The 13,716-nt window shown below is 42.4% G+C and overlaps 1 protein-coding gene across 1 annotated transcript in view; it reads left to right on the top strand.

The window, feature by feature from the left end:
• Positions 1–13,716, top strand: part of XPR1 (xenotropic and polytropic retrovirus receptor 1) — a 119,170-nt gene that overhangs the window by 86,985 nt on the left and 18,469 nt on the right. The window lies entirely within an intron of this gene.

Below are 13,716 nucleotides of genomic sequence, written 5' to 3'. Positions count from 1 at the left end.
GTAACACATTTTGTGTGATTGTTCAGTATAGAAGAGTGAACTTTTTATTTACTTTTTCTGACAAATCCAGCCTTCCAAAATAATTGCTGAGCAATAGCAGCATGTAAACCTGTGCAAAAAAGTAATTTTTTTTTCAAAATTATAGTATAAAACTATTTCTCATTTTGATGAAGTTACTATTAGTTAACCATCTGCTAATGGTAGAAAGGTTTCTGCCTAATTTGGGAGAATTACCTAGGCTGGAAGGCAAAAATGCTGAGAAATTAAAAATTCAAGTACCAATAGAAAGGAAGGGAAGAATGAGAAAAGGAAGCTGAAGACTCTTCTTCATGGAAAAGTTCCCATTCCTGCCATAAAAAAGAGTTGAAGGAATTATGAATGAAGGAATTAAAGGAAGCTTAAAAGGATGCAAACATCTGTCCTGCCTGCTCAGAGACTGTCAACTGCCTGATATGACTGCTAAACCCTGTGTTCAATAAAGAAATCTTTCCTCATTTCTACTATCATTAGAACCATTAGCAAGTAAGATACAAGAAGAAAATAGCTCAGCAACACAGTTGCATTTATAGCCATTTGCTGTGTCCTAAGGTTGTGTAACCAGATTTTACAACAGTTTTTAAAAAGCAGTAATTACTTCATTTTTTTTGTCAAAATCATACCATAGTGACCATTGGTTTGCTTAACAGCCGCAGCATTTGTCTAACAATTGCAAAGGTGGTTAAAAAAACCATCGTAAAAAACAATAATATTATATTTACAACATTATTTACATTATAACTTAACAACCATTATGGGCAGGCTCCATTACAGTCATAACTCAAGGACTACCTCTGGTTCCCAGAATTCTAATCGCAGTTAGAATTCTATTATTATTAGAATAATAATATATCAGTTACTTGTTTAATTACTAAATATTACATTATTAGTTTTCAGGCAATTTAGAAGTAGCAAATATATTGTTAATATTATTATTAAACTAGTCCAATGCATCAGACATAGGTGTTAAGATACACATTTTTAAATGTCAAAATAGCTTTTTTGTTCTTTTAGTTAAAATGTTTTGTGAAACATGAATAATAACCATATAAAATGAATTAAATATGCAAATCATAGCTAGAAACGTTACAGTCAAAATTTATTATACTATAGGAGTAGAATGAAATTTCCCAAATTTCATACAGAAAACCCATAGAAAAAAGTACTATTTTGAAAGAGATAAGAAAACATTCCTTATCTTGCTGCATTTTAAACTGGTAATAGTTGACAGGAATTAAAAATAACAGCTTTTCCTACACCTATTTTATTCAGTATGTTGATTTAGTTTCAAATGTCTTTGTACATGAAAGTACAAAGTAGAAATTCTGTGTTTTTTTAAATACTGACAGACAGACATAAGTGCATGTACCATGGCTCATTTCAACCAATAAAAGAGAATTGTAGTGCTTGAGGGTTCTATTTGGAATACCAATGTTCTGATTTTCTGAACAGCATTGAAGAGAATTGTTAGGATTCACTAGTGGAGATTGAGATATAATTGCTTGCCTAAAGCAACATCATTTTGGTACATCTCTTGAATACCAATGAGGAAAAACAATAGGGAATAAAGGTGGCAACTGAATCCTAGAAACATGAATATTGAGAGAGAGGTTAAGGGTATTGTAGACAAACATTCAGAAGGTGAGACCAAATGATTTAGGAATGGATACCTTTTTATAAGATTTTTCTTGGAAATCTTTCCAATTTCTTTATTTGTGGTTATATATTGTTTCAATAGTTGCACTGTAGAATTCTACAGAAAACAGTTTCTTAATCGCTACTGAAGACAGTTGTGGCCTAAGGATTCAGTAAAAGAAAATGTTAATTCTGCCAGAATAATTAAATAGAAGTGTCTCCTTATTTTTCTTTTTTCTCCGTTTTTGAAAATAATTTAAATATGTGTGGAGAATGGATCATTTGAATTCTAGATCCTTTACATATTCAAAAGTTTTTGGAACAGACAGAAAAATGTTGGCTCTTTGGGAAAGTTATAAGGAGCGCTCCTATTAATTTTGTTCATATTCGTCTAGCCGTTCATATTAAGTCCCTTTTTAGATGCTTCCTTCAATATTTGCCTAATTTTCCTGTGGACACTTCAGACACATTTGATTGTAAGGCAAATAGTTTACATCCTATGATGGCTAGGTATCATCAGTGATAGAGATTGATTCTCTCTTACAGCACATGGTTCCAAAAGTATCTACTTTTACTTAAGATTTCTAAAATGGAAACCCAGTATTAAATATCTAATACAATAGCCAAGCAAAGCTCACCTTATTTTTCAGCTTTTATTTTTGTCATTTTCCAAAAATATGGGGTCTGAGAACCATAGGACAATTTAGTTTGCTTTGTTTTGGTTTCTAGTTGCAACTAATTAAATCTGTTCATTACTGTTAAATTATCCTAAATGATTTATAATTGATCTATATTAATTTTGTCACCTGCAAAGGAAGAAAATGAAGAGACATGCACAGGGCTTGCATATAATAGCAAGCCATAATTTAAATTTAAGGGTATGACCAAGAATTTGTGCAGTGTAAGCATCCACTCTTCAATTTTCTTCTCTCTGAAAGAAAAAAATGCAGTCAATAATAGCAATAAATCAGGAATAAGTATAATTGTAGCAGTTATTATGGTTATGTTCATAATAGTGGTAGGTAATGGTGTGTTCCATATTAACTAAGCTCCCTCCCTTTCAGAATAGATACACTGTATCATGGCTTAGCATAATGTGTAAACCAGATTTTTGGCTTAAAATTAATTGTAAATAGTTTCTAAATAAGTCTACTTCGTGCTAGCATTGTTTTTGTGGTTTGTTTAGGAAAGCTAGGTTTATTTTAAACTGTAGCTTCTGATTTTTTTAAAAAAAACAATCTATTTCAGTGAAATGGAAGCTTTTATTGCTCTCCATATGCATATAGAGAAGAAAAGCTATTTTGAAATCCTGGCACTCTGCATTGGATCACTCCAGTGTGCACATAACCATATATTATAGTTGATCATTAAGTGTGAATTCAGCTATTAGCATTCATCTTTAAAGTTTGAGGTTGTTACATTATAGCTAAAAACATTCTGGTAGTAAAACTTACATGTTAAGCAAATAAATGATGAATAAATTATTATAAATTATCAAGACGGTAAATATGCCAATTTATGAAAAATGCTGCAAGGCCTAATACGGTGTCTTGATCTGTTTCAGTGGAACAAGCACATTTGTTACTTGAGATTTATGAATACAAAATCAAAAACCAATATATCTTTACACATGAAATTCTACCATAACTCCCCAATTATTATTAGGGATAATTTTGTTTTAGGATTAGACAACCTGTAGACCTCAGAACACTTCCAAAAGCTGATACTGAAAGGTAATTCTTAATGAATTAGAAGGATATTGTTTTAATATGTGGGGAGGACACATTTCTTTATCCTTATTCTTTATCCTGTGCATTCCACTCAAAAACTAAATCTGTCCTGGATTGTATAAAATTTCAGACCCTGTTTTAACTGGACTTTATTATAGTCAAAAACAATTGATGCAAACTAATGATTTTTTTTCCAGCTGACATCAACTGAATTTAAATATTTATGCTATATGTTCTACAAAATGCACTTGAATATTCATTTATTCAGTGTTTACATGTTCACATAGAGGAACTGTAAAGACTGGCATTTGTGTGGCAGAATATTTGTGAAGAGCCTAGCAATTATAGCTTGAGAGAAATTTGCTATCTTCTTCCTATACAAATTTTTGCATTGGACCTCCCTATTTCAGCAATATTTGAATGCCTTTTTTGATATATTCTTGTGCATCTTTATCAACTATCACCTATTTTTAAAAAGTGACTGCTGTTTCTCCCTATTGGCCAGAGCAAAGAACCTTTTAAACACCCTGGACTTGGTCCTGAGTTTACAAATTTAGTTAATCAGTACCCATAATTTGAGGTGCTGATTAATATATATATATAATTTATATTCCACTTATCTCATGGTCAAGCAACTCTTCATTTTTTTTCTAATTATATGAAAACATGCACCCAAAATCCATTATAGAGGAGACTTTAGTATATAAAATGTAAATGCAAATGTAAAATTAAATGAAACAATATTGTACACAGATTTAATATATATTTTAGTATAAAAAGTATACTATATTAATTTAGTACACTATTTGTAGAATTTAAGGTAATCCTGACTAAGTCTAAATGATTTTCATGAATTTAGTCTAAAAACAAAAAAAGGATCAAGCTCCCCCTTTCCCCCAGGGATACCATCTCTATTCACTCTTTGTTGTAAAATACCCTGGTAGATAACTGCTAAGTGGATTGATGACATTCTTATTATTTAATTGAATTTTTTGCATGCAACATTGAGTTCCATGTTTTGTATGCGAAAGCATCCATTTCCATCTACTGGAGAAAATTTGAATGGCATCCTTATTGGTTACAATAACAAAAGCAATCTGCATTTATGCAATAGTTTCTCTAAGAGCTTAACGTATTTCACATACAAAATTTCTTATTATCAAGCTATTCTTGGAAAGTATCTGGCTGTCTCAGATAAATACTTTGTTGTCAGATAAATTGTTTCATACTAAGGGTATGATTATTTAAATCAGGTTTCCCATACATTTTACCCTCTAAGATAAGATCTACCACAAGTCTCCTATCCTTTTGCAAGAGCCTAAAGTTCTGCTCATTATTTTATTTATTTATTTATTTTTAAATTTATATACCGCCCTTCTTCCTGAGGACTCAGGGCGGTGTACAGCCAGAATTAAAAAACATGGAATACAAATATTAAAAAACAATTAAAATATATATAAATTTGGCCCAAAATTAAAAATACAAACCAATTAAAACATTTAAAATTTCTTCTTAAGCCAGCCCGGCTTGCTGGAAAAAGTGGGTTTTAAGGGCACGGAGGAAGGCACTAAGGTCTTGGATTCTCCTTATCTCTGGGGGCAACTGATTCCAGAGGGTAGGTGCCCCCACAGAGAAGGCCCTCCCCCTGGGGGTCACCAGCCTACATTGATTGGCTGATGGCACCCTGAGGAGGCCCTCTCTGTGGGAGTGCACGGGACGATGGGACGTCGTCAGTAGCAGGCGGTCTCGAAGATAGCTAGGCCCGATGCCATGGAGCGCTTTAAAGGTGATAACCAACACCTTGAAGCGCACCCGGAAGACCACTGGGAGCCAGTGCAGCTCGCGCAGGAGCGGTGTTACATGGGAGCGCCATGCTGCTCCTGTCACTACCCGCGCTGCTGCATTCTGGACCAGTTGGAGCCTCCGGGTGCTCTTCAAGGGGAGCCCCATGTAGAGAGTGTTGCAGTAGTCAAGGCGAGAGGTGACGAGGGCATAAGTGACTGTGACAGGGAATCCCGATCAAGAAAGGGCCGCAACTGGCGAATCAGGCGAACCTGACAAAAGGTCCCCCTGGTTACAGCTGTCAGATGTTCCTCCAAGGACAGCTGCATATCCAGGAGGACTCCCAGATTGCGAGCCCTTTCTGTGGGGGCCAAAGACTCGCCCCCAATAGTCAGTGATGGAGTCAACTGACTATATCAGGATGCCGGGAGCCACAGCCACTCAGTCTTGGAAGGGTTGAGCTTGAGCCTGTTCCTTCCCATCCAGATCCGCACAGCCTCCAGGCACTGGGACATCACTTCAAGGGCATCATTGGGGTGGCCTGGGGTGGAGATGTACAGCTGGGTGTCATCAGCGTACTGGTGGTATCTCACCCCGAAGCCACGGATGATCTCGCCCAGCGGCTTCACATAAATGTTGAACAGAAGGGGCGAGAGGACCGATCCCTGCGGCACTCCACAGACGAGAGGCCTCGAGGTCGACCTCTGCCCCCCTGCCAACACAAACTGCGACCGGTCGGAGAGAAAGGAGGAGAACCACCGCAACACGGTGCCTCCCACCCCCAACTCTTCCAGCCGGTGCAGCATGATACCATGGTCGATGGTATCAAAAGCCGCTGAGAGATCTAACAGGACCAGAACAGAGGAGCAACCCCTGTCCCGAGCCCTCCAGAGATCATCAACCAACGCGACCAATGCCGTTTCCGTGCTGTGCCCAGACCTGAAACCCGACTGGAACGGATCTAGATAAGATGTTTCCTCCAGTAATTGTGGGAACTGTCGCGCGACCACACTCTCAACAACCTTCGCCATGAAGCGAAGGTTGGAGACAGGACGGTAGTTGGCCAATATTGCCGGATCCAGGGACGGCTTCTTGAGGAGAGGCCTCACCACCGCCTCTTTCAAGGCAGTGGCCCTCACTCAGCGAAGCGTTGATAACACCCTGGAGCCAGCCTTGTGTAACCTCCCGGGAAGCCAGTACCAACCAGGAGGGACACGGGTCCAGTAAACATGTGGCCGCACTAAGTCTCCCCAAAATCCTGTCCACATCATCGGGAGTCACAGCGTCAAACTCCTCCCAGATAACATTTTCAAGACTACTCCTCGTCACCCTGCCCTGATCTACCCAGTCAGAGTCCAAATCCCCCTCGGATCTGAGCGATTTTGTCATATAGGTATTGTCCAAAATCCTCCGCCCTGCCTTCCAAGGGATCCTCCCGCACTCCCGGATGGAGCAGGGAATGGGTCACCCTAAACAGGGCAGCCGGACGATTCCCTGATGATGCAATAGAGGCGGAAAAGTAATTAAACTTTGCCGTCTTTATCGCCACTAGGTAGGCCTTAATATGCGACCTTACCAGTGTTTGATCAGATTCAGCGAGACTGGCCCTCCAACCACTGTCCAGGCGTCTTTTCTGGCGCTTCATTTCCCTCAGCTCCTCAGTGAACCAAGGAGCCGCTCGGGATCGGCACCGGGTCAGAGGCTGCAAAGGCACGACTCAGTCCAAGGCCCCACCAGCCGCCTGATCCCAGGCGGCTACCAGATCCTCGGCCGAGTCATGTGCTAGATCCTCAGGAAATGGCCCAAGCTCCATCTGGAACCTCTCAGGATCCATCAGGCGCCTGGGGCGGATCCATCTAGTTGGATCCGCCTCCCTGCGGCGGGGGGCAGCGGTTCGAAGATCCAGGCAAAGGAGTGAGTGGTCTGTCCATGACAAGGGTTCCATGTCTATATCCCCAATAACAAGACCACTCAACCACTGGCCAGAGACAAAAATCAGGTCCAGAGTGTGACCTCCCCTGTGAGTAATGCCATGAACTAACTGGGTCAGGTCCATGGCCGTTATGGAAGCCATGAACTCCCGAGCCACCTCAGACGTTTCACCAACGGATGGCAAGTTGAAATCACCCATGACTAAAAGCCTGGGTGTATCTACTGCCACCGTGGCTATCACGTCGAGTAGCTCAGGTAGGGCTGTTGCCACGTGGCAGGGAGCCAGGTACATAAGCAACAAGCCCATCTGAACCCCATGACCCACCTCACAAGGAGGGACTCACATCCGGCTATCTGAGGCACAGTGGTCTCCCTCGGACCCAGATGGTAAATAAATAAATAAACTTTATTGTCATACAACGAAATTCACTTAACACCCAAAGACCAGGTCCAACACACATAATCCCCAAACACACTCCCACCCACCAAAATTCCCCACCCCTAAACCACCCAAACATCCACACAACAGACCAAGTAATACTGTCCAACTGATGGTGGCCCTTTAGTTCATTGTTGCGTGCAATGATAACTCTGGGATAAAAACTATTCAGAAAACATGTAGTCCGAGTCTTAATTGTTCTGTATCTTCTGCCAGAAGGCAACAGTCCAAAAAGATTGTAAGCAGGATGGGAAGAGTCTCTCAGAATGTTATGCAACTTCCTCAAACAGCGAGATTCGAAGATGTTGTCCAGGGCTGGTAGCTGGAGTCCGATAATATTCTGGGCAGTTTTAATGATTCTCCGTAGAGCGTTTTTGTCCGCTACAGAGCTGGGACCAAATGGGGAAGGTCCATGCTGCAGGTGACTGTTGGATTGATGGCAGATTCCCCCCCCCCACTTGCTCTGCTCTCCACCTGTCCATCTTTTTGGATATCATATTGATATATTCTCATTGTGTACAGTTTACATGCCTTTCATTTTCTTCCTTTTTATTATTGTAAACCACTGAGAGTAGCCCCATAGCAAGATAGCTGGCAAATAAATTAAGCAAACAAACAAATATTGTTTCATAGGTTTACTAAACAATCAAAAGCCATGTTAAATAGAGTTTACCTAGATCCTTCATTCTAAAAATCAGAACTTGCATCTCTATATTGCATGTGAAATCTTATATACGTTCCTTTTTAAAATATCCTTATGGAATATCTTTACAAAATAATTTATGAGATTATCTATGTTTTGTTTTCCTTTTGTTGTTTCCAATGTTGCTCTTTTGGGGTTATTTTTTCCTTGACCCAACCTTACTCCATAAAATGAAAGAACAAAAGAAAATGTATTTTATCAAATTTATGTAGCTGCCCATCTCATAAGAAGTGAGTCTGGGCAGTGTGCAGCAAAAAATTATTAAAAAATAAACATGTCAAACACATTCATATTTTTAAAAATGTGTTTATAAAAAGCACACCGATTTGATCAGCTATCCAACCACCTCAAGGTCTCTTTAATTATTATTAATTATTTAACTACTATAAATGAAAACCTTTTAAAAATGCTATTTCTTGACAGAATGGGACAGTTTGATATTTATGAAATATACCGTACTTAGTTGAAAAATGTTCTTAATTTAGACAAAAAAAGCTTCCTTGATTAAACATTAAAGGTAAAAGCATTCATTGTATTAGCACATTATAATAAGACATAATTTTCTGGAATTCTGGTTTATGTGTGGATGAGTTGAGTGTCATGTGTACTGCTGAACTATTCCAGTTAGTATTTCCTACCAGTAGAAATTGCTGAACAAACCCAGATGGTGCTTGTCATTTACTTAGTATTATGCACAAAAAAGGAGCTTTACTTCATTCCTAGCCTGCTAGAACTGTAAACCATAGCTATTTATTTGCATATTTTATTAGATTACTCATCTTTTCACTAGAGTTTAAAGCAGCACACATAAAACTCCCTCTTCATTTTTTTTTCTGTATAGCAGCAACCCCTGAGGTGAATTCCCTAAGGGATAGTATCAGATACAAAGTAATTTAAAGTATTGAGACTGGACTAGAATCTGGAGCTCTCTGATCCTAATCCCAGCTCTTTCACTATGCTGGCACTCGGTGATTTTTCTTAAGAGTACAGGGAAAAAAACAAACCAGAATTCATGTGTAGTTACAGTAGTAAACGTTTTTGAACACTTTATTAATATTTCTGTAACATAATGATCTAAATGTGGTCTGTTTTCCACACAGGTTCTAAAAGTAGCTAAAGAGTTAGAGCTTGTGTTGTGGATGGACATTACATCAGTACTGTGGGTGGGAGGGGCAGATATGGCGGGAGCAGGGGGCCACATCAGGTTGTGGGAGCGCGCGCCCGCTGGCTCCAAACGGTGGCGCGCTCCGGCCTCCAATGCTCCCCTCGTTTCCCCAGGTTGCACAGACCCTCAGGCCCTGGGCCTTCGGCTGATGCTGTGCAACGCCCGATCCGTGGTAAATAAAGCCCCCCTCATTTGTGATCTTGTTCAGGAGGGAGGAGCGGCCCTGGCGGGTATTACAGAGACCTGGTTGGGCCAGGAGGGGGGGTCCCCCTCGTTGAGATGTGCCCACCCAGTTTCCGCGCATTCCATCAGCCGAGGACACAGGGGAGGGGCGGGGGGGTGGCGGTTGTCATTAGAGAAGGTCTTGGTCCGAGGGAGGTCACTGTTCCTCAGATGGCTGGTTGTGAGTCCCTCCTTGTGAAGTGGGGTCATGGGGTGCAGATGGGTGTGCTGGTTACGTACCTGGCTCCCTGCCACGTGACGACAGCCCTGCCCGAGCTACTCAACGTTATAGCCGCGGTGGCGGTTGACACCCCCAGGCTTATGGTCATGGGGGATTTTAACCTGCCATCCGTTGGTGAGGCGTCTGAGGTGGCTCGGGAGTTCATGGCTTCCATGATGGCCATGGAACTGACCCAGTTAGTTCATGGCCCTACTCACACGGGGAGAAATATGCTAGACCTGGTTTTTGTCTCTGGTCAGTGGTTGAGTGATCTTGAGATAGGGGATATAGTGATCGAGCCCTTGTCATGGTCAGATCACTCCCTCCTTCGCTTTGACCTTCGAACCGCCGCACCCTGCTGCAGGGAGGCAGAACCATTGAAGTGGTACAGCCCCAGGTGCCTGATGGATCCTGATAGGTTCCAGATGGAGCTTGGGCCATTTCCTGAGGCTCTGGCACACGGCTCGACTGAGGAGCTGGTGGCCGCCTGGGATAGGGCGGCCGCTGGAGCTTTGGATCGGGTCGTGCCTTTGCGGCCTCTGACCCGGCGTCGATCTCACCTGGCTCCTTGGTTCACCGAGGAACTGAGGGAGATGAAGCGCCGGAAAAGACGCCTGGAGAGTGGTTGGAGGGCCAGCCATTCTGAATCTGACCGAACACTGGTAAGGTCTCATATTAAGACCTACCTGGTGGCGATAAAAGTGGCGAAGTATAACTATTTTGCCACTCTTATTGCATCATCAGATAATCGCCCGGCCGCCCTGTTTAGGGTGACCCGCTCCCTGCTCCACCAGGAAGCGTGGGAGGACCCCTTGGAGGGTAGAGCCGAGGATTTTGTACAGTATCTGTATGACAAAATTGCTCAGATTCGGGAACACCTGGACTCTGACTGGGTAGATTCAGCGGGGAGGACAGAGGCAGGTCTTGTGAGTATTATCTGGGAAGAGTTTGATTCTGTGACGCCCGAAGATGTGGACAGGATACTGGGCAGACTGAGCGCAGCCACATGTTTACTGGACCCGTGTCCCTCCTGGTTGGTGCTGGCCTCTCGGGAGGTTACATGAGGCTGGCTCCAGGGGATTATAAATGCTTCCTTGAGTGAGGGTGTCTTCCCTGCCGCCTTGAAAGAGGCGGTGGTGAGGCCTCTCCTCAAGAAACCTTCCCTGGACCCGGCAGTGTTGGCAAATTATCGTCCAGTCTCCAACCTTTGCTTCGTTGCGAAGGTTGTTGAGAGTGTGGTAGCGCGACAGCTCCCCGAGTACCTGGATGAATCGTCGTATCTGGATCCGTTCCAGTCGGGCTTCAGGCCTGGGTACAGCACGGAAACGGCATTGGTCGCGTTGGTTGATGATCTCTGGAGGGCTCGGGACAGGGGTTGTTCCTCTGTCCTGGTCCTATTAGACCTCTCAGCGGCTTTTGATACCATCGACCATGGTATCATGCTGCACCGGCTAGAGGAGTTAGGGGTGGGGGGCACCGTCCTACGGTGGTTCTCCTCCTTTCTCTCTGACCGGTCGCAGTCTGTGTTGACAGGGGGGCAGAGGTCGACACCGAGGCCCCTTGTATGTGGGGTGCCACAAGGGTCGGTCCTCTCGCCCCTTCTGTTCAACATTTATGTGAAGCCGCTGGGTGAGATCATCCGTGGTTTCGGGGTGAAGTACCATCAGTACGCTGATGATACTCAGCTGTACATCTCCACCCCGGACCACCCCAATGATCCCCTTGAAGTGATGTCCCGGTACCTGGAGGCCGTGCGGATCTGGATGGGGAGAAACAGACTCAGGCTCAACCCATCCAAGACCGAGTGGCTGTGGTTTCCGACATCCCGATATAGTCAGTTGGTGCCATCACTGACTATTGGGGGCGAGTCATTGGCCCCCACGGAGAGGGTTCGCAACTTGGGTGTCCTCCTGGACTCACGGCTGTCTTTAGAAGAGCACATGACGGCCGTGGCCAGGGGGACTTTTTATCAGGTCCGCCTGATTCGCCAGTTGCGTCCTTTTCTGGATCAGGACTCGTTAAATATGGTCACTCATGCTCTCGTTACTTCCCGCTTGGACTACTGCAATGGGGCTCCCCTTGAGGAGCACCCGGAGGCTCCAGCTGGTCCAGAATGCGGCCGCGCGGGTGGTTATGGGGGCGACGTGGCGTTCCCATGTGACCCCCCTCCTGCGCGAGCTGCACTGGCTCCCGGTGGTCTTCCGGGTGCGCTTCAAGGTTTTGGTTACCACCTTTAGAGCGCTCCATGGCATCGGACCGGGGTATCTACGAGACCGCCTTCTGCTACCAATAGCCTTTCACCGACCAGTACGCTCCCATAGAGAGGGGCTCCTCAGGGTGCCGTCAGCCAAACAGTGTCGACTGGCGGCCCCCAGGGGGAGAGCTTTCTCTGTGGGGGCACCTACCATCTGGAACGAGCTCCCCCCAGAGATATGGAAGATCCCGGACCTGCGCACGTTTCGCCGTGCTCTCAAAACTTTTCTATTTCAGCAAGCTGGCCTGGCCTAACTCCCCTCTTTTAAATTATTTTTTAAATTTTTTAATTCGTGATTTTATAAATTGGGTGTTTTAATCTGTGTTTCGGCCAAAATATTTAATAATTTTAAGGGATTTTTAATATTTGTATTATCTGTATTTTATCTTGGCTGTTCACCGCCCTGAGTCCTTCGGGAGTAGGGCGGTATAGAAATTTGATTAAATAAATAAATAAATAAAATAAAATAAAATAAATAAAGAGAACCTAATTAAATTAATGAGTCAAAAACATTATACTTGTTCCTTTATTTATTGAGGAAAATAATCTAAAGTTAAATATTTGCATACTGCAAAAGTATGTGAACCTTTGCTTTCATTAACTGGTCTTCCCCTTTGAGCAGTATAATGACTGTAATTAAATGATCACTCTACACATCAGCTTGGGGGAGTTTTAGCCCATTCCTCCTTAAAAATCAGCATCATTAAGGGGGGTTGGTGAGCTTCCTTAAATTACCCACTTTGTCCTTTCACAACCTTTCTTAAAATTTATATCAGGATTTTGACTTGGTTGTTTTAAAACATTAATTTTCTTCTGTTTTAACTGTACTTTGGTCATAGGACTTGTGTTTTTTCCAGTTGTGACCTACTTTCTCTTTAGTTTCAATTTACAAGCAAATACTTAAAATTTTCCTGTAGAATTTGCTAGCAAAATTCAGAATACATAGTTCCATTAATGATGGCAACCTATCCTGGTCCAGAGATAGTAAAGCAAGTCCAAATCACAATTCTGCCATCACCACATTTCACAGATGGAATGAGGTTCTTTTACTGAAATGCCTTTTCTCAAACATAACTTTTTTTTTTTGTAGTGCTATTTTGGTCTCAGCCATCCACAGAACACTCTTCCAATAACCTTTTGACTTTTTTTTTTTTTTAAATTTGATTTATATGCCTCCCTTCTCCGAAGACTCAGGGCAGCTTACAATGTGCTCAGCAATATCCTTCATCCTTTTGTATATTTATACAAAGTCAGCTTATTGCCCCCACAAACTGGGACTTATTCACATGATCTTTCTCCATGTGTAGATAGGCAATAAAGTTCCTTTTTGGAGAGTAGTGTCACCTTAAAAATATGATCTGTATGTAATTTTAAACTCTTTTAATTGGTTGTTATGTACTCATTGCTATTCTGTACTTATTCATTAATATACAAGCTTGCTTATGCGCCACAGTTGTAATGAGATACTCACATACTGTATATAGCCCCACCATCTTGTTATTATTAAACACACACACACACTGCAGCCTGTTGAACACAAGGTTTAAATATTTGAACACAACACTGAATTGCAGAGCTATACTCAAACTCTTAGTAAC

The sequence above is a fragment of the Pantherophis guttatus genome, chromosome 3, assembly GCF_059756535.1.
Source record: "Pantherophis guttatus breed Tessera chromosome 3, ASM5975653v1, whole genome shotgun sequence".
Lineage (NCBI taxonomy): Eukaryota > Metazoa > Chordata > Lepidosauria > Squamata > Colubridae > Pantherophis > Pantherophis guttatus.
Note: the sequence above shows the minus strand (reverse complement) of the source record. Positions and strands in the feature narration are given on the sequence as shown.